At 37.1% G+C, this 22,750-nt stretch overlaps 1 long non-coding RNA gene across 8 annotated transcripts in view; it reads right to left on the minus strand.

Moving 5' to 3' along the window:
- Positions 1-1,900: 1,900 nt before the first annotated feature.
- Positions 1,901-22,750, minus strand: part of LOC139966330 (uncharacterized) — a 77,494-nt gene continuing 56,644 nt past the window's right edge. For all 8 annotated transcript variants that reach the window (XR_011792555.1, XR_011792554.1, XR_011792553.1 and 5 more), the window contains one exon: positions 1,901-2,280. This is a non-coding gene — a long non-coding RNA (uncharacterized lncRNA). The remainder of the gene's footprint in view (positions 2,281-22,750) is intronic.

Raw genomic sequence — 22,750 nt, forward strand, 5'->3', positions numbered from 1 at the left:
ACAAGTTCAACCTGGTCAGCACTCACTTGGTTTATACCTGGAAGAAACAGCCATTTTCTCATAATGGAGTGAGAGTAGGGCTACAGGTGACTGTATATGTTGCTTAACACTGTTCTACTGTAATCTACTCATATCACAGCACAAATGATGAAATAAGACACAGTTAAATTTGTAGTACACAAAGTTTTCCAATGTTGGATTAGAAATATTCAGTAACTCTACAATTAGCAATAGGCAATTGTGATAACAATGTTAGTCTGTTAGTTAGACTGAGGTTAGTGAGGGGTATGTATATTTTTATATGGGTATGTATATATTTTTATATATGGGTATGTATATATTTATATATATGGGTATGTATATATCTATATATGTGGGTATGTATATATTTTTATATATGGGTATGTATATATCTATATATGTGGGTATGTATATATTTTTATAGATTGGTATATATATATATTTCTATATACTACTAGCATTTGTATATTTTGTTTTAACATTGTATTTTATTACTCTTTGTTATAAATATTTTGATATTTATTCTGCAATCAAATAAATTGTAATGTAGTTAGACTGAGGGTAGTGAGAGGAATCCAAGTATGTCCTGATGGTTCAAATTCTCCTCTCTCAAAAAATTCACAGCAATAATTAATAATAATTACCTGAAAAAGACAGTAATTTCAACACCACTGAAGAATGGTGTAATTCCTGATCCCTCTCCCACTATCAACCCCCCCCCCCATGTCAAACCCGTGTTATGTCATTGCATTACACAGTTTGGCAAGGTCCATATTGGTGTCAAGGTCCAACCCAACTAAATTCCAGCTTCAATCTCCCCAGGATGAGAAGTGAATTGATTCATTTCTTTAACAGATTTACATTTAGTTACAAATTCCAGCGAAAATGGAGGAAAGGTTTTACCAAATGAGGACAAAGCTGACCTTTGTAATTCAAAATTTGAAAGCTCAGATTGAAATTTTTCTAATAAGTAAAAGATTTTCACCATCCAGCAGTATTCAAGTACAGGGCTTTAAGTTCTACGCTTCATTGGGCAGTACTGTCCAGTACAATCATGTAAGTATATAGAATAACCTTCAAGCCCATCATCAAACCAGTAGAGTGGAACTGATTAAATACTGGCGCCTGAAAATGTTGACTTTATACTTCCAATATCCACGGTATGAATTTCTGATTATTATTTGTATTATTAGTCGCATTCCTTTCATATCGACTCTTTCACTTTGTACGAAACACCAAAGTTATACATTTCATTCTCAGGTCACATGGTTAGTGGATCTAGATGATATTACCTTACAAATTGATCTTACAAGCATTTTCTATTTTACATGTTTTTCTTATCCAATTTGAAATAAAAGTGTAAAATATCACATCACAGATGAAATATATATATATCCGGCTTTATGAATCACAAATGTATTCGCGTTGGTTAACATCATGTTTGGTCTCTAGAGTGAGGCAAAATATGTCACCAAAACAGAGCTAGTATTGTTCATACAGGTGACAAACGCCTACAGTGGAATTACAACCTTCCTTACGGGTTTCGAACCTCTGGACATAAAATCAGTGTCCATAGCCTAGTGGTTAGGGTGTCCGAATATAAAGCGGGAGGCCCGGGTTCGAATACCGGTGACAGCTGGTAGTTTATTCACTGTTCTTGATTTTCCAACTCACTACGATTTCAATTATATCTATATCTATATCTATATATATATATATATATATCTATATCTCTCTCTCTCTCTCTCTCTCTATATATATATATATATATATATATAAATATACATATATATATATATATATATATATATATATATATATATTTATATATATTTATATATATATATATATATATCTATATATATTAATAAAGCATTATCAATCATGATGACATTCTAAACACAGTGGCAGCTGGTCTGCAACCCATGGTCCATTCTTGACTGTTAGATGTCCTATGTGAATTGTTTGCATTAAATTAATTCAAACCTAAAAGAATAGCTGCATGCTATGACTTTAATTTACATTATTTCATGTTTAAAGGACTCTATTAACTCTACTCATAACACCAGCCGGTTTTGGCATTAAAGTATCACACTATTCCTAATAGCTTCAGCGGACTTTAATATTCTAATATCACTCATAACATCTGTTGGCTATATCACTATCCAATAATCGTTCATAATATCAGGAGGCCACGGCCAAAGCACTCCAGCATTCCTTATAAGGTCATCGACGACGTAGATGTCTCTCATAACATCCCTGAAAGATTAAGAAAAAGGAAGGAAAAGAACTCATAATTTTCATACATAAATTTGTTAAAAAGATTATTTCATCAATAAACCTTCTCAACAAACAATTTCACATCAGTTTACTAATTGAAAACAACAAACCAGCAATGTTTCTAATGCTTGACTCCCAACCTCCCCCCCCCCACCCCGCCATCATCTGTATCGAGTATGCTGGTAGTATTAATTATTAATCATATTAATATTATTACGCCGGTAGTATATATACTTACAACGCTCACTACCCTATTAAAATCCTTTCCCTGCATTCCGCATTGCAACAATAAACTAAAAATCAAAAAATGGAATGTTAACTGCAACTTGAACTTTATAAAGTATAATGGGGAGATTTTTCATTTCTTTTTTCATGCAGGTTCCCCTCGCCACCAGGCCGATAAAGTACACCATTAAAATCAAGTTAAGTCCGTCAACACCATCCAGGGAAGGCGTTGTTTACCTGTTAGATATTGCCGAATAGTGTGATCATTTTATTGTTAGTGACCTGTGGAATTTGTCACCATTATCAAAATTGTACAGCGAAGAAATTCTTGTTTTGTTGCCTTTCGGCTATTTCTTGAGCAGAGTCAAGCTATGCTTCATGCTGGTTCCTACAAGGTTGTTTGGGCTGTTGATTGCTTTCCATTGTTCTGACTTCCTCCTGTGATCGGTCAATCAACCCACCGAAACAGAAAAGTAGTTAAGCGAACCAGACAAATTAAAAACCCAACAAGTTCATATAAAGGTAAAAAAATATACTATTTGTAATTTGGGTCTTAATCTGTAATAAGGAGTAAATGACTTTTGTCAATCGTTACTGAAGTAGACAGCTATATTAGGTCTTACAAAAAATAACAAAGAAGAAAAAATACCAAGGAAAGATTAGTTGCAGATAATTACCTCTTGAAAACAAAATCATTCATTTGGTGCAAATTGAATTTTCAGCTCTTGAAAGGAAAAATAAATGTATTAGAAAAGTTCAGTCTAAATAGTAACTAAGGATATCAGTACATAACAACAGACCAAAACAGAAAACTTGTTTTGTCAACAGAGAGGCCGCCTTCAAATTTTACCTTTCAATTATACAAAATTATTGTGAACAAAGTTTGGAGGTTTGCTGAAAGGATGAGTTAAAGCACAATTTAACTTTATATATTTGCCCTAGTATCAACATGGCAGAACATTCTCATACGTACAGCATTTCTGTACACCAATTACAGCTATTTAAAGATATTTCCTTTTATACTAAATTTACTGTCTGGAAAGCTCCTTTGACCATCTGATTTTACGATTTCACTTCCTTGATCCAATCTTAGTTGTTCATGTTAGTTCACAGCTTTTAGCTACCAAATTTGTTTTTTAATTAAAAGGAAACATTGTTGATTCTATTTATGGATTTTCTTGAGCTTCTTTTCATGACTTTAAACATTTATATTTATTTCTCATGTTTAAGCTATATTGTAAGTCTGGGATCTGTAAGACAAGACCATATGGATTCCTTGCGGAACTCAGCACAAAAACACCTCTTTACGCAGCAAATTTCGCTACAAAATGAGCACATTTCATGCTAACTCTTTTCATAACTTTCTAAGTATAGCACTCAGAAAACTCTTTCTTATGTCATTTTTGAAGAATATTGTGTCCTCTTTACAATGATGTGTCGTTATTTATTATGCGTGTGAACTTAACCCCATAATTTTTAATCTGAAAAAGTAAAAACCACTTCGGAAAGCAGTGAACGTCTTCAAAATGTCCCTATCTCTCAATGCTTACATTGTGCTTGCTGGGAGTGTGATTGCGGAACCAATTTCTTTCCTATGCCAAAGAAAAGTTTGTTGACTCCTCTCTCTAGTGATATAAAATTCGACTTTATTGGTCAGGCTCGTACTTTCCACCAGCAAATCAAAAGCATCGTAAGAAATTTTGTTAAGCCCTCCTTTACGTGGCTAATCTGAACACAGTACAGTGTGCAGCACTTGCTCTCACAGCAATTTCAGAGAGTAAAAACCTCAACGCTTCCTGTGCGTATATGACAGCATTTAATTCTCCGAAACGTGCCGTTTATAGAGCAAAAGTTTCCATAAGACAAAACAGAATACAGAGGCAAGTTATGCTTTCAGTTAGTTTCTGGTGTGTAAACAAAATTACATTGTCCCATTCATTGACATAAAAAAAGCAGCCTGGTTTACTATGGTAGGCATCCAACCGAAGTGATTTGTCCAGGTCACTATTAGTTTGAAACTTTACACTGAAGTCAAACAAACTTTCTCTCTGGACAATGCCAAAATGCATTGAAAGACAACCCTGTTTAAAACTTTTAAAACTATAATGGTAAGACCCAACCCATGTAAACATTACCACCCCTACCATCCCTCCCCTCCCCTCACCCTCCCCTCCCCCAGCTCTCTCAGCACTGTGTCTTAGTCAGAATTATTTGGTTGAGTCTGCTATTTTTTTCCTTCAAATGGATCAGGTTTATAGTCAGATTTCAATATATAGCAATCTACATATAAATTAAAAAAAAAGTAATACTTTCAGCAACTTCAATATTTTGATTACAACACTACAATTTTAAATAGATGAACACTTAAACGCTAATTATTAAAGCGGTGATTACTGTTTAATCAGAAGTTACTTTCCTTAATATTGCAATCACATTAAATTGTAAATGATTTGCTTAATCATTTAAGTTTCAGTTCAAACTAATCAAATTTTTTTTTTTTTTAAATAATCATTGTGTTTCATTTGAATGTAATTAATGAAGCAAGAGTGTCTGCATGGCTGACAAACTTGTCAGAAAACGATCGAAAAAAAAAGAAAAAAAAAACGTTGGGTGGAGTCCAATTACCCTATCGACTGAAATCACCGTTTGAGAAGGCTCGAAATTAAAATTATCGCCAATTATAGTGATCAAAAGTATACATACTGTCTGCTTAGGCATCTGACGAGTTTATTAAATAATGCTAGGATCGGCTTTATTACACAATGGTGGAATGGTTACCATCGCCGATCTATCAGATCATATTATATATTATATTTGATTCATGCAAACAAACCTATCAGCAGTATATTGTTGACTTTAAACTTTTAAAGGAGAGGTATTAACAAGGAGAGAATATTATCCATTTTATGCACCGATAGTTGCGCTTGCAACACAATATGTCTCTAGCTATGCAAATAAATAGCACAATATATATAAGTGGTTATTGCGTTAGAATATGACTGACTTAGCAAAACAACTTTGGGAAGCTCTGGCAAAAAGAACAAACGTGATCATATAGTCTATACCCTTCCTAGTCGCTTTATGTCAGCATCAGTTCTGTATGCAGAATATTTCTAAGGGTGGTGCATTTACTGAAGAAATAGACCTTTCTCGATCTTGAGCACAACCCTGGGGACTACTTATTAATACTAAAGGGTGTTTAGATGCAAATTACATTTTGCAACTCTTTCAATTTTTGCTGCATTTGATGCAGTTATTATTAACATCCTCTGCAGCACGAAAGACCATCCAATATCCAGCATAATGTGGAACTGGAAGGGAGGGGGGGGGATTTGAGGTTGTTTGCAAACATATCTCCCCCTCCACCATCCACATGAAAAATGTCTATATAGGGATTGCAATCAAACAAAAACCAGATAACCCAATTGGTTATAAGAGAAGGAAACTTGTAATCCTGAAGTCATTGGTTCGAATCCCATCCTCACAATCAATTTCCTGGCCTCTTTGACAGAGAAGAAACCATTCACAGCATTTGTATGCAATATTGCAATTGTTACTTTAAATGCATCTGTTGGAACTTGAAATATAAATATGTAATTGTCATAATGGCATGAAAAAACAGCTGATTTAAAGCATTTTACACAGTTTATCAAACTGAGCATTAAATTAATCACAAGGAGAAACAGCTGTTGAAAGAATTGAATATCAACTATGCAACAATTCATGGTCAAGGTTATCTTAAAGAGGTACTATTCTCATTTGGTGGGGTACTAGAAACACAATATTTTCTCCACCAATAGAGATTTTACTGATTGCATGCATGTTAGTGGAGGAGTAGATCCAGAAGGGAAGGGGGAGGGGGGTTGGGTGTGTAAACCCATCTCCCCCCCCCACCCGCTTTAGCATCAACCTCACACAAAAATTCAAAAGTAGTTATTGGCACAGTCTTGTGTTTAGAATTAAAGAACTAGTTGTTAGTCTAATATGCTTCAGAAGGTACCATTGATGTCTAAAACTTTACTTTCTTTCCTGGAGGGGGGGGGTGGGGAGATAGGAGGGGGAGGCAGAGGATGGATTCTCCCAACCCCAATACTTTAGAGTTGGCTGCAACAACTCCACGGCACATACCCTAACCTAATTACATACTGAATCTGTCCCTGGGATGGTACATAACTTGCTTCTTCTAGCAAGAAGTACCACTTTAAAATGTTTCTTCTTCTTATTGTTACTTCAAAAGAGGCACAGATCAGACTGCACTATAAACAGTACACTGTTGAAGCTGTATGAGGTCATTAAATCACAGCTGATATCTACCTGGACGGAATATAAAGGGGAAAAGAAGAAAGATACCAACAATGAACAGGGAGGCTCATCTTGACCTTTCAAGCTTGGATCATAAATGATAATGCATCATTTTCTTATTATGAAATTACATATCTCGCTGTGACAGTTATTTCTTTTCTCCACAGAAGTTACACTTTCCATCAACATACTGGTCTGAGACAGAAGGACATCTTCAATGTTAAACTAGTGGACACTGGAAAATTATGATCTTTATACTAGTTTCCATCTGCTCATCAATTTGGTCAATTAGAAATAGTTTGTACACACAGTGATGCATAGCAGTACCTCTGATGTGGAACAGAAGAGAATTGAGAAAATTCAAGAGGTTGAGGGGGCAGGGGGGGCAGACAAGTGATTACTCAGTACCTTCAGGCTGTAATGGTAAATTGAAGACACTAAAGGTCCAAGGGGCTCAGAATTACCCCTGCTTATGGAGTCCTGTCATTACTATACTTACTGACCATTGCATACATCATCATCATATCCTGTTCTAAACCAGCTTTAATATTTTGGGGCCTTTACACTCAATTTGTTAGTCACTATTTTTCCTTTTGCCAAGTGATCTTTCTCTCCAGCTTATTTTGCAACTTCATTTCTGAACTCTCCAAATCCCCTCTCCCAACTTTCGCAAGTCCTGCAATATCTCCATGGCCTCGCCACTGGGTCAAAGGTTATTTTCTGGGCCCACTTTGTGCATCACAATTCTACTTTCAAAATTACCCCACCTCTGACTCTCCTTCACTATACTCTCCTGTTATACAATCGAGGCATTAACAGAATAGTCATCTACTGAATAGAAGGAATTGCTCAAGAACCATAAAATGTATTGATTTGAAGCTACAAACGATGATACTTAACTGCAATCCACTCATATTATGTCTTTTCAGTGAACCTATTAATTCTCAACAACAAAATATTAAATGTATTACCACTCTCCTACCCCCGCTCCATTAACCCATTTCTGAGTCTATCATGACAAAGTTCCACACATTCAACACCATTTTTTAGCTAGATTTACATCTGCTCAAATCTACTCGCTAGTTTGCTATTCTGAAGTTGAAGAACAAGAAGTCCTGTATCGAAGATTGCATTTAACAGCATGTAAACAGGCCCACTGAGAATGCAAAATTTGTAGGCTTTTCAGGGGTGGGATGAATATATTATTCAGTGCTTCTGATAGCTACAAACATACCAGCAAAAATCGAGCCAACAGCAGTGCAGATTTAATGTGATGTGTTTTTGTTTGTTTACTGCAGATCAACAACACACAAGTTTACAAGGAAGAAACCTCTGCCATCTGGACAATTACCCTGAGCAATTCAAATTGTGGAAAACATGCCATAATACATGAATATGTGTTGAATAGTTACAAAGGTCTGATATGGAAAACCAACTAACTAGAAAGATTTCTGTGGATTCTAGCTCTTACTTCAGATGAAACCGACAGAACCAGAAGGTATATGCATGCCACAGCCTCATGACTCCCAGGCAGCCTGGTACAGTGATACAATTCTTTATAATCTTCTGCTTTTACGCAGCAAAATACTATAGTACAAGAATATATCAAGTTAACTGAGGTTGTCTCTCAAGGGGTCAGTGTCCTTGATCAGTATGAATTAACCTACATCCATTTCTCCTGGGCAGTCCTCAGAGATGGACAGTCAGTAGACAGGCTAAAGACTCCCTGTAGAGAGAAATTCTCAGATTTAATGAGATAATGGGTCAACGGCTCCACCAGAAAAAAGTTTAAGGAATAACCCTTGCTATAAATCACTTTAACTTCATAGCACAATGAGTTTCCTTAATTATAATTTTCCCAGTATTAGTCGATTCATAAGGAGGCTCCTCAGAAATTGTACCCCTGGGTCCCCACCCCCCACCCCCTTTCAAATAATATAATAGTATATATATATAATAGTGCAAATAATAGTATATAAAATAAACACATTGATCATGCAATGTGATATCATGAGAAATTATATTAAAGGGAAAATATAACTGGAAACCTCAATATATTCTGCAGTGTTATATTTTCATCTTTTTGATATGGTCTACTCTTAAGTAATAAACAACTTGTAACTTTGTCTTATTGAAGTTACCCCTTCGCTTCCTCTCATATAACTTACACACACACAAGCACACAAAACAGGTGCACACACAGACAAACAGAGAGAATTGAAAGGATTAAGAAATTCAAAAGTAAAAAACTGAAAGAGAACAACACTTTATATATTCTATAAGTTTGTCTATTTTTACTTAGTTCTACCTCGATACAAACTGCAGATGGAGAGAAAAGTCTCCATACTAAATGTGTAGTACCATCTCATTGAGAGTTAATAAACCAGTAAAAAAATGTCTGTGTAAATTTATTTTTCACTTGAGACTTTTATTCCAATGAATACTATATACAGAACTTCTGAGTCCTCTCCACCAACCCCCCTCCCTGCCCCCACACAATTCTGCTGTTACCCTAATGCCTTGAACCTTTGGATACTTTTGCAATATCAAGTTGTACAGATCTGTTAAAAAATTTTCTAACATATATAAATCTCAGTGACATTTATTATCATCATCCAAACCTTGCCAGGAGCCCTTAGGTCTTCACAACACCTAAGAATGTCTCATAAAATTACTCATATGACATCGTTTCGTCTCAATAAAATCCATTTTCAACTTTCTTTGTTATAAAAGTTGAATTTCGATGATATTTCAAGAGCAGGACTGAGCTCGCCAGATGAATGTTAAATCATACCATAGGCCTATATTCTCTTCATATTTTTTTTTACATTTGAGAAAAAAACTGTTTAGCTTTAGGGAATAGGTTTGTTAGGATCGATGGCAGTAATACAAGGCATGATTTGCTGTCCCTGTATCGGTTCAGTTTATTTTCAGAGGTTTTTTATTTCCCAGATATTTGCAATATTTACATCGAGAACACGACCACCTGCAGCATCACACTGGACTAAGGCGGTGCAAGGCTTTATGGAACAGCTATGTTATACTGTGGGTATCAAGAATGCATTAAGATGTCTCTCTGTCTACATGGATACAGACACTGTAGCCCAAAGGAAAGGAAATGCTGGATATACGGTCACAATCTTCTGATCTTTAATTAAGACAGTTATAAATTGGGCCCTTCTGAAGAAACAAAAGGACCCAATTATGATATTTAATTGTTTTGTGGTTTCACCAGCATGGCTCTACACCAGAGCAATGAGCTGTTAAAGGCATTGAAGACTCGCGCACAAAGAAATGTCTGATGCCGGTAAATCTGACCTAGTTCGAATGAGGTGTAACAGAAGTGTTAGACACCACCATCGATCCCAGAAAATACACACACACCTTGCTACCGTCCGTAATTAGACACTAGTGTACAGTCAGTACATACAGCTACGGTCAATACCCACAACACAGTGTCAGAGCAGCGATGGACATCTCAGGTCTTGATAAAAGATAACAAGGTATCATGTTTCATTACTGTCTGCATGTTGTAGTGACAAGAAAAAACTTCACTTGCAAGCAACGGAAAGTTAACTTTTTCAGATGGAGGCACAGGGTTTGGGGCAAGTCTTCATTGCCTTAACATTGGTAACAATTAAAACACAACTGAATATGTAAAGACTCCCGCTCACACTTTCATCCCACCTCAAAACTGGGACATGGGCCCTGATACATGTAAATGTCATATTAAAGTAGTTGTATTCATAACTCTCTTGCATCACACCAGACAACGTTTTGGAACTTCCATATACAGTGGGTTGGGGGGGGGGGTGGTGGGGATGTGATTTGAAATAGAGGCAGTTGAGAGGGTATACTTGAAGCTACCTGTGAATTAATGATTATGTTCATAGCAGAAAGGAGAGACCAAAGAAGCTAGCTACCACCAGAGGTGTTATCATGAATTTTTAAATCATGGAAAGGGGAGAGGGGGTTCACTGCGGAGGCCGTAAAGAAGAGTGAACTCCTTGTCTCCGTTTCATAAAAGAAGGCGCAAAATAAAGAGAACATGAAAAAAAGTTCACTTACCTTTTTGAACAATGATACTATACTCCCTTGTCTCTTTCTCAATACCTCCCTCTCTCCAACCCCCACCTCACCCCCCACCTCACCCCCCACTTGGCCACTTTACTACAACAATTTAACCCAATTGATACCACTTTTCACCTGGCAAGTCCTCTATAAGGTTTCTATAATGCCAATCCTTCACTACGGTGAGAAAATGGACTAAACGTTCATTTCCTCAGTGGCTCTTCCAAATACTAGAACGTTATAAAACCATAAGTTGAAAACTATTGAGTATGTTTTAATGATAAAAAAAAAGAAAACATTGTATATAGAGTAAACAGAACCAATTATCATTGACCACATGAGTTCAGAATACTATAAATGATTTGCAGAATTGATGACTTGAATCACCTCTGAAACATGTGGTAAAAAGCAGGACCACAAACCCTCATTATTATTTTAATGAATATATCACGCAAAGCGCTCAGGTCAAAATGATTATAAGATCAAACGAGATCATCCAAAATTGGATATTTCCTGTAATCAGACGATCTTCATCTATTTGTCTCTTGAATTTGTTAATCTCGTCTCTGGAACAGATATCAACGAACTAAATTAATTCTATAACCAGGCTCTTTTCCTAGGTCACGTGCATCTTTATTTCGATTGTCTCCAACGGTGCATTGCAGAGCGTTATATAAACAAATGAAGATGCTATTTAATATAGTTTAAACTGCATGCGGGTACAATCACAGTCTATACAAAGTCTAGTTTTCCAGCGCAATTGTTTGCAAACGACTGAATAGTTACTTTCACAGATGCATCGCGCTAAATCAAAATAGCTGCCGTGGATTCAGTTGAGCATATCTAATAATGTCTGCAGTCTCAACTGAGATTATTGTAACTCTTAAATTTTCATTTAAATTTGGCTCGAAAGGGAGTTCACCTAAGTTCTAGAGTAACTCCTTTAGAACGATTAAACTTTAACAGATTTGAAAGTTTCTGTAAAGTATTGGTTTGAGCTTGAGTTTCTAACACATTTATTTAAGGCAAAGTCGTTATTATTATCAATATTCAAATAAGTAGGATATAGAAATTTGACTCAGGTGACCTTATCAGCAGGAGTCCTTCTTTACATAAGTGGGAGAAACAAAGGAGACAACATCAATATGAAAGCTCCTCCCCCCCCCCACCCGGCCCCCAAAAAACAAACAATAGAGAGAAAAGAGGAAAATAGTCAAATTTAAATAGATAATATATGGTCTCAGTGTCAGATAATTCTGATGTTTACAATGTCAGTTACTAATATTTCCAAGTTAACCCTTCTGTTATCTGTATCTATATGTGAATAAAGTTTCTTATTCTTTTGTTTTTCTTTCGCAATGACAATATTAATATATAGCTACAATAAACAGGCAGATATGCTAAGAAGAAAAGGGGCGGGGAGGGGGGGGGAGGACTCAACTGTAGCATCATCCAAAGGAGACATGGGAATAGGAGGTAACAGGTGAGGGGCAGGGTGGAAGGGTTTGACAGTGGACAAGAAAAACTACTGAAATACAATAGTTTCATGATATTTCATTCATAATGAAATCCCTCTACATTAACCCTAATGTATCAATTTCTTTGCTTGCTTTAGAGGTTAATGCTGCCAAATCTGTACCTCAAATCATCCTTTACTTACAGAAAGAGGACTATTTTATTCAGGGCCATTCCGACATCCTCCTTACATTCATAGACAGTGGTTCAATGTGGGACCAGCTAAAACTCATAAAAAATGTAGGTCACATATAATAAATTAGGCTATGGAGATTTGCAAGGAGTCTCATGCAAAAATGTTATTCAAGTTACTGAAAGGGACATTTTGAGAACAGATCAAACGCCAGACTATAGAAAAGAAGAATATACCTCGGATACAAAAGGCCCTTGAAATAATTAACCCTATGGCAAGATTACTCTAATTTTTTTCTTTCATGAAACAGTAAGTTGGTGGTTGTGGTCAGGATGGATTTGGGGCTTTTGATGAAAAGTAAGGAAAAATTTAATTTACCGAAATACAAGGAAAATAAAACATCTGCGGTTATTGGTATTCTGGTGGTCACTTGTAATTCAATATTTGTTTCCTTTCTTTGTAAACAGCGGCATCAGAAATGGAAAATATGGATTAAATTTCAGGACAATTTTCTTTTAAATTTAATGAAATCATGGAAACCAACTTATCATACACGGTGCTTCTGTTTGGGTTAGGTTTTTAAGGCAAATGCTAGTAGGTCATTTTTGAAAGTGTTCACATGAAGTGGCTTAAAAGCAAGGAAGGGGGGGGGGGGGGAGATGGGAAGAGAGGGTAAGAGAGGGGGAATATGTTGTTCACTGAATAATAGGTCATTGTTTCATTATGCAGTAAAAGCATAACTATTTATTATGATATTATACCACTTGGGAAATTCATGGAGCCCCTGGATAACTCCCCCTCCCTGCCTATTCTCACCCCAAAAGCAAAATTTTAACTAAAAATCAAATGAATGATATTCAATGATAGTTTGTGAAGTAAAGCTTCAAAGAACCAAACAATTAACCTTAATCTTCCTCTAACATGTATCTTTTTACACATGTTTGTCCAGATTTCTGTCTTGGGTGATTGTTTTAATATTTTGTTTTGTTTCCCTGTAGATGGTAATGGTTCCTTTGATTTAAACAGCCAAGTTCAAAAGAAGACAGCTGTTCTTCTGGAACGTCTTAGTCTTTCTGAATTGATGTCAATGACATTCAACAAGCATGGACAGGACTATAAATCTTAAACTGAATAGTTGAATTTCAGTGTTATAAACTGGTGGACAACACCACAAACACTCAAGCATTCAAACAACTTTTTTTCAGATGATTTTGATCAGTTTGTAGGTGCTATTAAAATAATAACTCCAATAACAATTTTGTTCCTTAAGTTCATCAGTCTATTTTTGTTTCAAATAATTGATAAAAAAAAAGTGAAACAACCCTTTAATTTATTTTCATTTTCTTATCACATCTGATTAGTATGAATATGAGAAAGTGTCCAGGCAATGAAATGTCTTAGAATCTAATGGAATAATTATAGTTCATTCATACTTAGTAAAGATTCCTAAATACTATTGGTCCATTCAGGTCAGCTGACCGTGGTTAATCCTGTGAGTAACGCACGGTAAAATTACGGGGCATCACTTTAATAAATCTTTGGTTATATGTAACCAAAAATGTTTTGTTTTATGATTTTCCCCCACACAAATGGTAGTGTATGAATGAACGGGGTTAATCAACGGTCTAGCGTGCGTTACACACATGATTAATGCACTCCGGGTGTTAATGCTATCGCTGGATGCACTCGGGCTCCGCCCTCGTGCATCGCTTGCATTATCCCCTGATCGTGCATTAATCCTGTGAGTAACGCACGCTAGACCATTGATTAACCCCTTATTAATAATAATTTGAAACAGCTCATTTAAACTTTTCTTTTGTTGCAAAAATCTAGTAGTGTGTCTTAGTTTGAGCATCTGAAATCTTTCTTTAAATTACACTTTTGGGTACGTTTGGTTTCTAACTTTGGCAAACAGCCCAACTGATTCATGAGCTTGCCTCAACTTTACTGTCGTTGCGTGGAAAATCGTCGATTTACAAATAACAGTGTGGAATATTGTCTTTCCTAATGTTCAACCTTGTCTGCCACTGAGAATATCCCATTAATTATTTATTAAAGGAGATTGTTAGGATACAGTAAAAATGTGTATTATTTTGCCCTCTTCACGTTCCAAGATCTTCCCAGAATGAGCCCAAAGTTTCTACAATTCTTGCTTCACTGTACACTAGTCAGTAACTCCTACGAAGATGCAAGAAACATCCAGCTAACATTTAAAGTTTTCTTCAACAGTGTAAATCTGCTTATGGAACTTCAAACTATCAAATAGTATCGAAAGTTAAACCACTTGCAAAAAAGAGAAAGGTAAAAGTTTCAGCAGAATAGGGAAAAATCATTAATTTTATTAATTATCCATAATGGAACAGCCAAAAATCAATCTTGTCATCCCCTTCCCCATCCCACTCAATAGCACCTCCTCCCCCTCCAACCCCCCCCCCCAATATGGTGATGGCAATTGTCAATTCTTAAAACATGCAAATAACATTTTCATTAATCATTCAACGAGAGTATTCCAGAAATATCCAGAACAAAGCTGAAGTGGTATAAATTTAGCTTGAATCTCCACGCAACCTCCAGAAGACCTCTCGTTGCCTAACCTGCATTCAGAAGCCCTACAAAGCCTATTTGCTCATTGTCACACTATCAATATTATACTATTACAGCCACGGACCTACCCTATTAGTTTATTAATGTGCAAGTGTCACTCAACTTAAGCCTGATTGCTACTGCTATTGAACAAGTTAAACCTGTCAAAATTGTGCAAATGTAAAGAGTAAGTTAAATTCTCTCCCAACCAGTAGCCATACATCACATATTTGACCCTTAAAGGCATTGAAGACTCGCCCCCAAACCGCGTGCCGTGCTCTGAAAAAGTTAACTTTCCGTTGCTTGCAAGTGAAGTTTTCTGCTTTGTCGCTACAAAATGCAGACAGTAATGAAACGCGATACCTTTTTATCTTTAGCTGGACCTGGGATGTCCATCGCTGTATCGTTTGCGCACTGTGCTGTGGGTATTGACCGCAGCTGTATGCACTGACTGTACACAAGTGTCTAATTACCGAAGGTAGCAAGCTGTGTGCGTATTTTCTGGGATCGATGGTGGTGTCTAACACTTCTGTTACACCTCATTCGAAACTAGGTCAGATTACCGGCATTAGACGTTTCTTTTTGCGCAAGTCTTCACACCCTTTAACCCTTGTAGCACCATTAAGGGAGAATGCAGGGAATCAAATCTCTCAAGATTGCCTACCCTGTCCATCAATGCCCAGAGAAAGGATAATACATCTCTGCAAAGCTATGTATATAGTTATACACAATTAGGTCTGTCTCGGCTAGGAGATCAGTTAAATAATAGAGGGAGTCCTAACTAAGACAACAATACATTCTGTTGTTGAGAACATGACAGTACATATTCAACAACTAGTTGAAACATGCTGATTGTAGTGCCCCAGCATGGGTTTGGATAGAAGTTAGCATTCGTCGAAAAGTCATCTCGCAAGGTTCTCAAGTCTTCTCAAGGTGCTACCAGAAGATCTACAGACCAACCCCTACCCTGGTATTTGTAGTAAGGGAATTTTTAATTATATAAAGTCTCCTGTATCTAAGCCTAAGTTAAGTTATTACAACAACTGATTTTACCCTAATAATTAGAACTGTACAGATTGGTGAGAGAAGCTGATTGAACCAGGAATCATATTTGATCGTAGCATGACTCATGACGCTATCTTTCCATTTTTTGTCTGCCTGGGTACGTAAGTAATTTGCATGCTTTTTCTGTTGCCGTTCCGTAACAAGATCGTTTGCAAATATTGTGACCGCCGTTGAATAAAGCTTCTTGCAAAGCAATCAAGAGTGCCCATAGTATATCAGGTAACCAAATTTACAGAAAGAGACAATGGATATCAAGTTCTTTCAGAACCACATTCTACTCCACTGTTGTGGGAATATCATTCAGAGTCTACAAAGTTAGGCATTAACATATAACGTAGTTATCATTCATGAAAACAATGGAACTAAACTTTCCTTCTCTATTGTTAAATGGAAGACAATAGCATGACGGCAGTGTATTTGATCTCTGTCACACTGTATGAAATATTGTCAATGTCTGTACCCCGACAAAAGGAAAAGAATAAAGAAGAAAAAATCCTAGCAACTCACTGTTGCACCTATTGAAGCACTGAGAACCTTTCCCATGGGAGTTCTTTTTTTTTACCTTTTGTGCTGATGTTTTACAAAGTTGCCAGAGAAAGACCTGCTGTAGGGACCCATTTAATTACTAGGGCTTGTCCCATTGTGTTATTACCTAAGTAAAGACACCTGTAGTCTCAGGTAAACATTGCTAGCAGGTTATAGCTGCATGCTTATTCAAGTTTATATCCCTATCAAAGATGATTGACAAGCTTGCATCTGTCGAAGAAGGATGAATATCCGCTGGCCTTTCTTTCTTTTTTTTTCTTTTTCATGCCAAATATATTTTGATTACTTTAGGGTACTTAACACTAACAACAAGTTTTCAGCAACGAAAACAAGAGATGAATTTCAGAAGTGGTTGAATCCAAACGGGTAGCTGATACGTTTAGAGATATGATTTGGTGCCGGTAGTTACAGACACATCACAAATTATAGCAAGACATGCATGGCAAAAGCATTGTTTTCTGATGTTCAAATTCTGCTGAAATTGTTCAAGAAAATCTACTTTACGGGTGGATGTAGTTCAGGTTTGCCTTTACAAAGTTCTAATTCACGTTCGACTTTCCCATTCTTTTTCGAAAGGGAACACAAATTTATCCAACCGTCATCTTTAACTCATAAGACGTAGATCTTTGTGGAGAAAGACTCCCCCCAAATAGCTAAGAGAAATCTTGCTCCGCTTCGAAGATATCATAGTTTAAAAGTGATGTACGGGAGCAGTCATTCTGTGAATCTGTGATGTCATAGTAACGCTAGGATCTGCAAAACATTTACTTTTTCTGTTTGTTTTTCGTTTCCATATTTGCAAGGTAGAATGTTTAACAGTATTGATATTGAAATCAATACCATTTATATTAGGTCATGTTAACTGGTTCAATATGTTAGATTCAGTATTGGCAAAACCCATATCAGTTACAGAAAATCAACATTGCAATAAATAAATAAAAACCATAAGAAATGGAGGAACACGTGGCTGGATGTTGTCATATTTAGACTTGACCAAATCTTCAGCCTTGTGTGTGTGAAGGAACATTAAAACCTTTGATATCTCCAAAGTGGAAGGAGATTTTTATTAGCTGTTTCAGTAAGTTTTTGATGACATTTATCTCTACCACATACATCAATAATGATGGTTGGGTTTGTACTCCTTGCTGTGGAGGGTGGGGTTAAGAGATGGGAGGGGGAAGGGGGAGTTGTTAATGACAGTTATCTCTACCACATACATAAATAATGATGGCTGGGTTTGTAATCCTTGCTGGGAGGGTGGGGTTAAGAGATGGGAGGGTGGGGGAGGGAGTTGTTAATGACAGTTACCTATACCATATATATTAATAATGATGGTTGGGTTTGTACTCCTTGCTGTGGAGGGTGGGGTTAAGAGATGGGAGGGGGAGGGGGGAGTTGTTAATGACAGTTATCTCTACCACATATATCAATAATGATGGTTGGGTTTGTACTCCTTGCTGTGGAGGGTGGGGTTAAGAGATGGGAGGGGGAAGGGGGAGTTGTTAATAATGACAGTTATCTCTACCACATACATAAATAATGATGGCTGGGTTTGTAATCCTTGCTGGGAGGGTGGGGTTAAGAGATGGGAGGGGGAGGGGGGAGTTGTTAATGACAGTTATCTCTACCACATATATCAATAATGATGGTTGGGTTTGTACTCCTTGCTGTGGAGGGTGGGGTTAAGAAATGGGAGGGGGAAGGGGGAGTTGTTAATGACAGTTATCTCTACCACATACATAAATAATGATGGCTGGGTTTGTAATCCTTGCTGGGAGGGTGGGGTTAAGAGATGGGAGGGTGGGGGAGGGAGTTGTTAATGACAGTTACCTATACCATATATATTAATAATGATGGTTGGGTTTGTACTCCTTGCTGTGGAGGGTGGGGTTAAGAGATGGGAGGGGGAGGGGGGAGTTGTTAATGACAGTTATCTCTACCACATATATCAATAATGATGGTTGGGATTGTACTCCTTGCTGTGGAGGGTGGGGTTAAGAGATGGGAGAGGGAAGGGGGAGTTGTTAATAATGACAGTTATCTCTACCACATACATAAATAATGATGGCTGGGTTTGTAATCCTTGCTGGGAGGGTGGGGTTAAGAGATGGGAGGGGGAGGGGGGAGTTGTTAATGACAGTTATCTCTACCACATATATCAATAATGATGGTTGGGTTTGTACTCCTTGCTGTGGAGGGTGGGGTTAAGAGATGGGAGGGGGAAGGGGGAGTTGTTAATGACAGTTATCTCTACCACATACATAAATAATGATGGCTGGGTTTGTAATCCTTGCTGGGAGGGTGGGGTTAAGAGATGGGAGGGGGAGGGGGGAGTTGTTAATGACAGTTATCTCTACCACATATATCAATAATGATGGTTGGGTTTGTACTCCTTGCTGTGGAGGGTGGGGTTAAGAGATGGGAGGGGGAAGGGGGAGTTGTTAATGACAGTTATCTCTACCACATATATCAATAATGATGGTTGGGTTTGTAATCCTTGCTGGGAGGGTGGGGTTAAGAGATGGGAGGGGGAGGGGGGAGTTGTTAATGACAGTTATCTCTACCACATACATAAATAATGATGGCTGGGTTTGTAATCCTTGCTGGGAGGGTGGGGTTAAGAGATGGGAGGGGGAGGGGGGAGTTGTTAATGACAGTTATCTCTACCACATATATCAATAATGATGGTTGGGTTTGTAATCCTTGCTGGGAGGGTGGGGTTAAGAGATGGGAGGGGGAAGGGGGAGTTGTTAATGACAGTTATCTCTACCACATATATCAATAATGATGGTTGGGTTTGTACTCCTTGCTGTGGAAGGTGGGTTAAGAGATGGGAGGGGGAGGGGGGAGTTGTTAATGACAGTTATCTCTACCACATATATCAATAATGATGGTTGGGTTTGTACTCCTTGCTGTGGAAGGTGGGTTAAGAGATGGGAGGGGGAGGGGGAGTTGTTAATGACAGTTATCTCTACCACATACATAAATAATGATGGCTGGGTTTGTAATCCTTGCTGGGAGGGTGGGGTTAAGAGATGGGAGGGTGGGGGAGGGAGTTGTTAATGACAGTTACCTATACCATATATATTAATAATGATGGTTGGGTTTGTACTCCTTGCTGTGGAGGGTGGGGTTAAGAGATGGGAGGGGGAGGGGGAGTTGTTAATGACAGTTATCTCTACCACATACATAAATAATGATGGCTGGGTTTGTAATCCTTGCTGGGAGGGTGGGGTTAAGAAATGGGAGGGGGAGGGGTTGTTGATGACAGTTATCTCTACCACATACATCAATAATGATGGTCGGATTTCACAAAAACATGAACTGGATGAGTCTTGGAATCTCATCAGTAGTTAACAAGATTGTGATTACAAAAAAGCGCTCTTCTGATTCCATAAAATCTGACTTGTGTAAGCATTCTCCGATCATGAAAATTCAAAGACCATCGAACAGGAGCTACTGATAAAGTTTAACTGTGTTTGAGTTGACAACCCCAGAACTTATTTGAATTATGTTGCAAAAGGCCTCGACTTTGACTGGTCCAATAGAAACAGTTAATTAATGGACTATAAATGATATCTGCAGGCTGAGTCTGAACAAATACTAACAGTCTAATAAAACAACCCTGTATTAGTGAAGGTCTGTAGTTAGTTACATAGCCAGTACTGGTTTAACCCAGATATCCAAAGTAGATTGTAAAAGATTTCACTGGGTGGCAGATTTGATGTGTTTTAAAAATAGGGGCTTACCTTGCAAGTATGTTTGCAGACAAAAACATTAAAACAGCTTACAAAGTGATGAAGGTAGCTCATCTGTAGTCTCCAGGAGAGAGAAAACACTGCTTTCAGAATAAAGGATACCTGTATAAAAGATGATCAACATCAGAATGTTTTTCTAAGGAAGTTCATTCTTAACCTGACCTAGGTTAACATGTCTGGTATGTTGCATGCTGCTAGAAAGAAAAACAAAGTCACTTTTTTGATTTGCACAAATAAAATTATTACCAATAAAACATTGTCCAGACTATGACTTAAAGGAATGCTGTATTGGCCCCAAATATGCTAGATATTCAAATATGGTCATCTTTGGTCAAAAATCTTATTTTCCGCACTGAGACATTCAGTCATCTTGTGTGTTCCTTAAAAATGTCTGAGAACAATTTGGAGAGTAAAGATCTCCAGTTTGAAAATTTCTAGCAATTATAGCGTGCTATAATTTTGGGGCCTATACTGACTACCTTTAAAGCGGTATTTTTCCAGGATTGGATTTCCATATTTCTACGACATGCCCGTTTTTCAGAAAGACTTTCATTTTACATAAACGGCTGGCGTTACGGTACTGAGAAAGAAAAAAAAATTGGAATTCGACCCATTTTTGAAATGTTTGGTAGCCCAAAATCTTAAAAGAAAGTGACATAATTTATAGAGTTTCCACACTTTATCGACAAAGAAATTCCATGATAAACTTCAGAAATTCTTTAACCTTTTTGTTTTAAATTATGAGATTGGGACGACTTTTCAAGAGTCAAATAAACTTAGGAGAAGACTTCCACAAAGGATTTCATTTCCACAAATTTTCCACTCTTCACCCCCTTTCCATGACCTTTCAGGCCTGGAATTTTGATGTTTTAAAAATGTTCAGATTTTTTCATGACTGTGAGAAACTTGCAAACTGTACTGCTTGTACTGAATTTCCTTCAGAGTTTTCAAGTTACTGTCATTAAAATACAAAACAGGTTGTTGTTGTTTTCACATCACACTTGCTTTATTGGATAGGCTTGTTATCAGTATGATGGTGTTAGTTACATCTGTCCTTAAATCTGTAAATAAGTTGCATTAGCTGTTTTTCTTATGGTGTGTAGCCGATATGTATTATAATGTATAGTACTACTACACACTTGCAAAGAACGAGAAAAAACAAAAAATTTAGTTTTAGTTTAGTTAGGCCAATGCCTTTTGAGTACATTTCATTATAATGTGAAAAATGTGGATTTTCTGCCACATAGCTGACCAATTCCTCCCTTCACCAACCCTCCTCCCTCTCTGCACTCTTGCCTCTTAATCCTTCCCATTATCAAAATTCAGCAAAAAAAATATTAGTTCTAACGAAACATCAGAATTTAGACACCTGCAAAGTTGCGACGAAGCCATACACGGCAAGCAAGATTATCGAGTTGGTTAAAGAAAAAAAGTGACAAATATGAAAAACATGTTAATCTCTGCAGTATTTTGTTCCCCCCAAGGTGAGAGATGAAACGTGTTCTTTGAAAATTTAGTCGATCCAAACAGACCAAAATACTCGCCCCCGGCTTTGTGAATAGTTTTTATAAAAATTAAAAAAGTATGCAAACTGTTCTCTGTGTGTTTTTATAAGATATTTTATCCAATTGCAAAATATTTACAATTCCGTGACTGTATACAATTTTACTTGGTTCTTGCAATTTTGGGGAAATTTGTCAGACAAGAAAATATATTAAATAACTCTCTCTCTCTCTCTTTCAGTCAAAATGCCAAAAGTTTAAAGTTAATTTTACTTCTGAGATGTTGTTTTCTATAAGAGGATACATATATAGATAGAAATAAAAAAAACATGTATTGAAATCTTGTTATCGCACTCTACATAAAAAGTAAGAGGAATCATGGTGAATTGTAGGCATAAAACCTCAAAAGACTGAAAATGAAAAATAATAAAGTATTAAATTACATTTAGATTTGTAGGACAGTCAACTTCTGTATTATGGATGATTAAACTGTTAACAAGTTGATAAAGTTAGGGTTATAGCAGCAGCCAAATAGTTCAAACTGGGGTTACCCAATTCTGCGATAGGAAGGGGGAGGAAGGAAAAGGACAAGGAAATGGGAAGGGAAGGGGAGGGAGCGGAAGGGAGGGGGAAGGGAGGGGAAGGGAGGGGGAAGGGAGGGGAAGGGAGGGGGAATGGAGGGGGAAGGGGGGAAGGAAAAGGACAAGGAAATGGGAAAGGAGGGGAAGCGAGGGGAAGGAAGGGAAAGG

This window comes from Apostichopus japonicus, chromosome 4, assembly GCF_037975245.1.
Source record: "Apostichopus japonicus isolate 1M-3 chromosome 4, ASM3797524v1, whole genome shotgun sequence".
NCBI lineage: Eukaryota > Metazoa > Echinodermata > Holothuroidea > Aspidochirotida > Stichopodidae > Apostichopus > Apostichopus japonicus.